The sequence below is a fragment of the Condylura cristata genome, unplaced genomic scaffold (assembly GCF_000260355.1).
Source record: "Condylura cristata isolate star-nosed mole 26May11 unplaced genomic scaffold, ConCri1.0 scaffold00004, whole genome shotgun sequence".
NCBI lineage: Eukaryota > Metazoa > Chordata > Mammalia > Eulipotyphla > Talpidae > Condylura > Condylura cristata.
The window spans coordinates 3,631,634-3,638,299 of record NW_004567105.1 but is presented as its reverse complement, the minus strand read 5'-3'; the positions used below and the strand labels follow the sequence as shown (position 1 = coordinate 3,638,299).

At 66.6% G+C, this 6,666-nt stretch overlaps 1 protein-coding gene across 1 annotated transcript in view; it reads left to right on the top strand.

The window, feature by feature from the left end:
* Positions 1-6: 6 nt before the first annotated feature.
* Positions 7-6,666, top strand: part of CACNA1I (calcium channel, voltage-dependent, T type, alpha 1I subunit) — an 88,168-nt gene continuing 81,508 nt past the window's right edge. The window contains exon 1 of the mRNA XM_012735118.1: positions 7-71. The gene's annotated coding sequence lies outside the window, so the exon portion shown is untranslated. The remainder of the gene's footprint in view (positions 72-6,666) is intronic.

Below are 6,666 nucleotides of genomic sequence, written 5' to 3'. Positions count from 1 at the left end.
GGCCTGGGGGACGCGTCACCCCGCGTCTCCAACCCGGACGACCCCCGCTGCCCGGCCAAGTCCATGCCAAGGTAGGCAGGGGCAGGGGGGGGGAGGGGAGGCGGGAGGGCTGGGCCGCGCGGCCAGTTTCTTGGCGCGTCGGGTTCTTTCTCTACCCCGGCGCTTATTTATTTATTTCTGGGGCCCGGCGCCCCCACCTGCGCGTGCCCATCAGTTGGACACCCCATCCCGTGCCTCGGGGCAGGTGCCCTGGGAGGCAGGACCGGAAACTTCGACCGGTCCCTTCTTCAGGGCCACGAAAGTTCTCTCCGTGCCAAGCTGAAGCCGACGGAACCAGCGCTGCAGAAATTTATTCAACAAGTCAGGCTGCCGGCGGCCGGGCGTCGGTCTGTCCGTCCCCTGCCCGCGGCTGCGGCTCTGCGGCCAGGTGCACCAGAGCTGCTGAGCTGGGGGAGCCCGCAGGGAGAGCGCAGGGCCAGCGGGCTGAGGGGATCCCAGGCAACGCCGAACTTTCCTGGAGGCCGGTGGGAGCATCGCCTCCCTGGCCAGCTCTTGAGGGGTGCCAGAGACCTTCCTGCTGGAAGCCGGGTGGGGGTCAGTGGAGCTGGGGCTCCGGGGCAAAAGGAGCCCTCCGCAGGCTGGGGCTGGTTATATAATGAGTGTTTATGATGATTGGATTTTAATTGTCTGCTGGGTGGTGTGTGTGTGGGATGTGGGGGGCAAGAGGCCTCGGCAGGGGGTGGGAAGGCCTCTTGGGGGAGCTGATGATGCCAGAGGTGGGGGTGCTGGTGGGCGGGGGCTGAGGCTGGGTGGACTCCGCCTGTGTCTTTCTCCTTTGGGGGCTTGGGGGCTCCAGGGCCGTGGTGAGACCGGTGCCCGGGGGGTCCCCTGAGCTCTGTGCTGACCCCGGGAGTCGGCGTTTGGGGCAGGTGTGTGCGTGTGCGTGTGCACGCGAGGCCGAGGCAGAAAGCTGCTTGCGTCTGTGCTGTGTGTGATGGGGTCTGACAAGCTGGGTGAGGATGTCCTGGGGGCTGGAGCGCTCAGGCGGCCCCAGCAGGCAGCTGTGACCTCCTGCCTCCCTGCGGGGGGCTCCCCCAGGGGGTCAGTGCAGCCTGACAGCCAAGCAGACCTGGCGTGGGTCCTTGGCCCCGGCGGGCGGTGGGGAGGGGTCCGCCCTGGAGTCGGCCTGCTCCTCGCCTTCGCTCCTCAGGCCAGGCCCACTCTGCCGGGCCACCGCTTGGATCAGCGTCTCCCCTCCAGCCCACGGCCTGGTTTCGAAGCTCCTGTCCACCCTTCAGTGTGAACTTTCCATTCAGGCTCCAGTTCCTGACGTGGGGTGGGGACTGGGTGGGGAGCCCAGATTGCTCCTGGCCCTTGCTGAACCCGAGGGAGGGGGGCCAGGGGGTGACAGGGCAGGGTGCAGGAGCAGGGACAATTCTGGGGCTGTAGCTGGGAGGAGGAAGAGGAACAGAGGGGACCTTCCCCTATAGGTGTGAACCACAGGGGCTCATGAACCCCAGCAACCTCATCCCCCTGCACCCTCCACTCAAGTGGCTGGGCGCCATGCCACGCCCTCGAGCTCCCTCCCTGCGACTAGGGCTGCCCTTGGCACCGTGATGGGCAGTTTGGGGGTGGGGCTAGACCAAGGTCCTCTGCCCCCTTCCCCACACTCCCTTTCCAGGCTCTTCTGGCCCAGCAGGGGGCACAAGCTCCAGCTCCCTCATCCTCGCCAGCCTCCGACTCCCCTTGACCTTGGGTGGGGAGGTGGGGGCGGAGGAGGCTGCCAGAACCCCACTTCTCCCACCCTCTGTCACCGGCTCCGGACAGCCGCCGGGAGCCCAGCCGGGAGCAGCTTCCTCCCTGGGGTGCTGGATCCAGACCTGCACCCTGAGCCCCTGTGGGGACCCCACCTCCGATTCCCCTCCCTCAGCCCCCTTCATTGCCCCTCCCACTGCCATCTCTGCCACCCTCACCCTGGGCTCTGCCTCCCCACACGGGGCTCCCCTGGGCTCAGCTCTTCCAGCAGAGTCTGTTTCTGTGCACCCCTCTGTCTCTCCCTCACCCCAAGAGGTGGTTCCCCCAGCCCCCTTTCCCAAAGGTGGGGAAGGGCTTTACGGGTCCTTGGTTTGAATCTGTCTTGCCCTGGGCTCTCGTGTTTTCTGAGTGCTCAGTCCCAGCTCAGGGGCTCAAAAAATACATCTGGAAAGGGGATGCTGGGTTGGGTCTGGGGATACAGGAGACCCCAAGTGCTGCAGGGCAAGCAGAACCCTCCCTTCCGCTCGCTCCCACCCCCTCCTTCCTTTCTTGTCCTCCTTTTCCTCCCCTCCCTCCTGTCCTTTCCTGCGGAAACTTCTCTTCCCACACGCTCCCAGGTCTGCTGTCACCTTGTGCCCTCAGCCCTGGGGCCACAGAGCAGGGCTGAGCTTCAGAGACAGGCCCGGGCGCCCGTGGTCTGGGTCCCGGCCCGTGACCTGCGGCCCGCACGGGGCTGTGAGTCTGGGAATGCGGGAGGGGCGGCCTGCAGGGCTGGCCCGGCCTCTGCTTCTGTGCTGGCCCTGGGGCCTGTGGTCCCATAGTCTGGAATGCACGGGCAGGGCCCGTCCCTCTGGACGGCCAGTCTTGGGAGGGAGGAAGACGGACCATACCCCCATCTCCCGCTCTCTCCTATTTATAAGGCGCCTACTGTGCGCCCGCCGGCCCCCCTCCCGTGTGCACTGGACACCACAGTGATCAGAGGGAACAAAGCCTGCCCTCTGCACCCCGGGGTGGGGGTGGCCCGAGGCCTCCCCCACACCGCTGTCCTGCCCACTAGCTCCTGTCACCCCCTGTCTTCTTGGAGCAGAGAATGGGGTAGTCTGGTATATGGAGGGGCGTGGATACTGGAGTGCTCTGAAAGCCCAAGATATTTGGATGCTCTTGAGCAAGTTCTGGGGGTTTCTGGGGCTCCTTAAGCAGGGAAGATGAGAGGAAGCGGAGGCCACGGTTGTTCCGGGGGAGCTCAGTCTAGAGCCTTCATCTCAGAGGCCCTACCTCTGCCAAGCCCTCTTTTCTTGCAGTCAGGTAGGCAGTTGAGCTGAGCATGTACTTAGGAAGAGAGCCAGGGCTTCCCTGAACCCCCACTGAGTGCGCCCCAGGGCAGCGAGGGGTCCGGCCCCTCTCCTTTGGTCCAGGAACTGGCTCTGGCCCTGAGCTCTGGTTCAGGTCTCAGGACACGAGCACGTTCATGACTGCGGGCTTGGTCCCAGCGAGCCCCTAGATTCCTGTAAGTCGGGGTGCTTTCCACCACAGAGGACCCCCGGGGGCTCAGCGGGGCCTGTCCAGGGCCAGCCTCGGCAGTCCAGGCAGGCGGCTTTCTCGCGACGGTTCTTCCCAAATCTCCTTCCCCATCTGCTCTCCCTTGCCGGGGTGCAGCAGAATTGTGCTGCATTTCATACCAGAGGAAGTGGCGTGGGGGGCCAGGGCGATGTGGTGAGGGGGCAGCTGGGACCCGAGCGTAACCAGGACTCCCTGGCCAGAGCTCTGCCGGCTGGACTTGCCCGCCGGGAGCCGCGTCCACCCTGGCTTGTTAGCTGAAGTATGACCCAAAGCCCTAATTACTGCAGAGTGAGTAAAAAATGATCAGCAGAGTCTCCTGCTGGGAAACGTTCAAACACGCTGATGGGGATTCACACACACCCCACTCCGCACTCGTCACGCGCCCGGAGCGGGGAGCGGGTGACACAGCAGCCCCTGGACGGGTGCTGGGCCGGGTGCAGCCCCTGTCCACACCGGGGCCTGCGCGGCCCTCCCTGGGGCCTGGGTGTGGGCTCCGGACCGGATCCCAGCTCCTTGGTAGGTAGCGCTTGACCTTGGGAAACCCCGTAAGTTCTCGGGGCCTCCGTTTCCTGACCACGAAGTGAAGAGACCAGGAGCGCTTACCGCATGGGTAGTGTCAGGCTTGGGTCGCCTCATGGGAGGCTGTTGACCCGCCCCTGGACGCCGCAGCGCAGGAGGCTGCTGGGACCTTGGTGCCAGCCCAAGCTGGCCCAGTGTGTGGGCAGGCCCAGCTGGCCAGGCCGGCGTCTTGCATCCGGCCACGCGCTTGTGGCCAGATGGCAGCTGTCATCTTCAGGTGCGAGGAAACGTGCCTGGCTGTGGCTCCCCCGGGGAGCTGAGGGCCCCAGGGGGTCCCACGCCTCGCGGGCGCTGCCTCTGGCTGGGGCGCCCGGGCTGCTTGAGGACAGTGACCGCAGGTGGACGGCGCCTGCTCTGCTCCGGGTGCCAGGCGCGGGCCTGGGCAACCTGGGCGGCGCGAGGAGGTGAGCGTGGACGTGAGCGTGGAGGGGTCCCTAGGAGGCAGACGCGTGGGCTGGGGAGCCGGGGGCTGGAGGCCGACGAGGCTGGGGTGGGTTGGGGCTCGCTGGGTGAAGACCCCTGTGCAGACATAACAGTCCAGGGCCAGCCCCTGCGTTTCCTGAGTTCCAGGGCTCTGGAATTCTCCCGGGGAGCGTCCCTGGGTTCTGGCTGCTGGCCTGCGTCTGGGGCATCTTGGTTTTCTGGACAGGGTGCCCAGCCCTGCCAGGCTGGTGTCTGCCGCGGAGGCCTGGTGTCGGCGTGGATCGGTGCCCACGGCCTCGGGTCTGGGTGGTTCTGGGCTTCCTGGATGGCTCTGTGGCCTGACGTTAGCTGGCGTGTGGCGGCTGACGAAGGCGCGGAGAGCTGCGGCCAGGCGCTCGCATGTACACGCACGTGGACTCTCCTGGCCTGGGCCTCCGGTCTTTCTCCACCAGGACTCTGGGCGCTGCAGACACAGGGTCGCCCATACTTTATCCCAAGGGCTCTGGCACGCCAGTGGAAGATTCTGGTTTCCCCACAGAGCTAGGAAGCCATGGAGGGCCTTCACCCACCGGGGAGCCCAGGCCAGCGGCTGTGGTGGCTCCGCCTGGTGACTCAGCTTTGGGGGGCCAGGCTCCAAGGGCGCCCTTACCCGGGGTTTGTCATGATTCACTGCCTGGGCTCAGGGGTGGGAGGGCCCCATGCCAGCTGGGACCCCTGGCACTGCTGGACCTCCCTGGGCCCTGTCTCCTTCTCCATGAAGGAGGAGTAGGCCTGGCCTGCGTGTCAGGGGGCTGTGGGCGGAGCTGACCCACGATGTGCAGAAAGCGCCTTCCGGTCACCTGGCGTAGGGTCAGGCTCCGTGGGGGCTGGTGGTCATGGTGTTGCTGTGGTGGTGCTGATGGTGGTGCTGGTGGTTGCTATGGTGATGATGGTGGTGTCAGAGTCGGTGGTGGTGCTGGTGATAGCAGGGAGAGGGAAGGCACAGCGGCCCCGTGCCTGCCTCAACGACCCCCTCGAAGGGTCCCCGAGAGGCCCCTTCTGCACCACACTGCTCCTGCGTGTGCGCGGGGCCCACTGAGCCAGGCGGGGGCTGATTCCACTGAGGGGAAACCACGGCTCCTGCTCGTGGCGTCACGGGGGTCCAGACCACCGCGGGAGGTGCCTGAGGGAGGAGGCGCCGGCGGCGGGCTCTGGGGCCAGATGGGCCGAGCCGGACTCCCCAGGCTGCCCTGCCCCTAGCCGGGTGCCCTGGTCCCTGGGAGGGGCTCAGCTCCTCCCGACCCGGCTACGGGCAGCCGGTGACAGGAGCTGGTGCAGCACAGGTCAGAGGGAGCAGGACTGGGTGGGCGGAGGGCGAGGCGGGGTGCGGGGCGGGGGAGGGGTCGGGCAGCCTGGCCCCTGGGCCCACCCGGCCCTGCGCCGACCTCCACAGGAGGCCCCGGCAGCACTTCCCACGGCTGGGCTTGGAGGGGGGGCTGGGGGTGCACAGGGCAGTGTGCTCAGGCTCCCGGCCTCCAAGACATGCCTGCAGCCACCCCTTCTTCCCACCTCCCCAGCATCCTGCCCGCACCTCCCGGCTCCTCTGGCCTCCCTGGTCCGCCCTCCGCCCCCTCTGGCTGCAGCCCTGGGCGGTGGCTGAAGACGGCCGAGCGCACACCCTCCGCACACAGAGCCCCGGCCTCCTGTCCTGCGGCCCTTGGGACGAGAGGCCAGGCCCGCTGACCTCTCCGGGGGGCAGGCCTCCTCCCGCCGTGCCGTGGCCCGGCCCAGCGCACAGCCTCATTTGTGTTCCTCACCTGTGCTGAGCGCTGCCCGGCCTCCAGCCTTCGCAGCTGCTGTCCTCCTGCCCAGCGCTCTTCCTGCAGCTCGCCCGTGGCTGATGCCTTCGGGTAACATTGAGTCATTCGTGCACACAGAGCTGGCGTACAGGCCAGAGGTGCGGGGCGGTGAGAGGATCCACCAGACACAGAGTGGGGAGCAGAACAGGCAGATAGGTGAGGTACACTGCTGAGGGGAGCAGCGGGGAGACAGGAGGGGTCTGCGGCGCCCTGGGGGTCACCCCGCAGCCGGGGATCGAACTTGTGCTGAGGTGGCTGCGGCCGGCTTCACAGTGCAGCGCTCTAACCCTTTGCGCCACCAGGGAGGGCCTCTTACTGCTTTTCTGTGAAATGTTTCTTCAGGGAGGACAAAGTGGCTTCTCTGCACGCCTACCTTTCTTCCTCGTTTATGCTTCTCAGCACTTTTTAGACATTTCTTCAGAAAATTTGTCAAGCACCTTGTTTCGGGCAAGGGCCCGGTGCTGGCGCTAGGTCCAAACAGACCCCGGCCCTGAGCCCCAGGCCTCGTTCC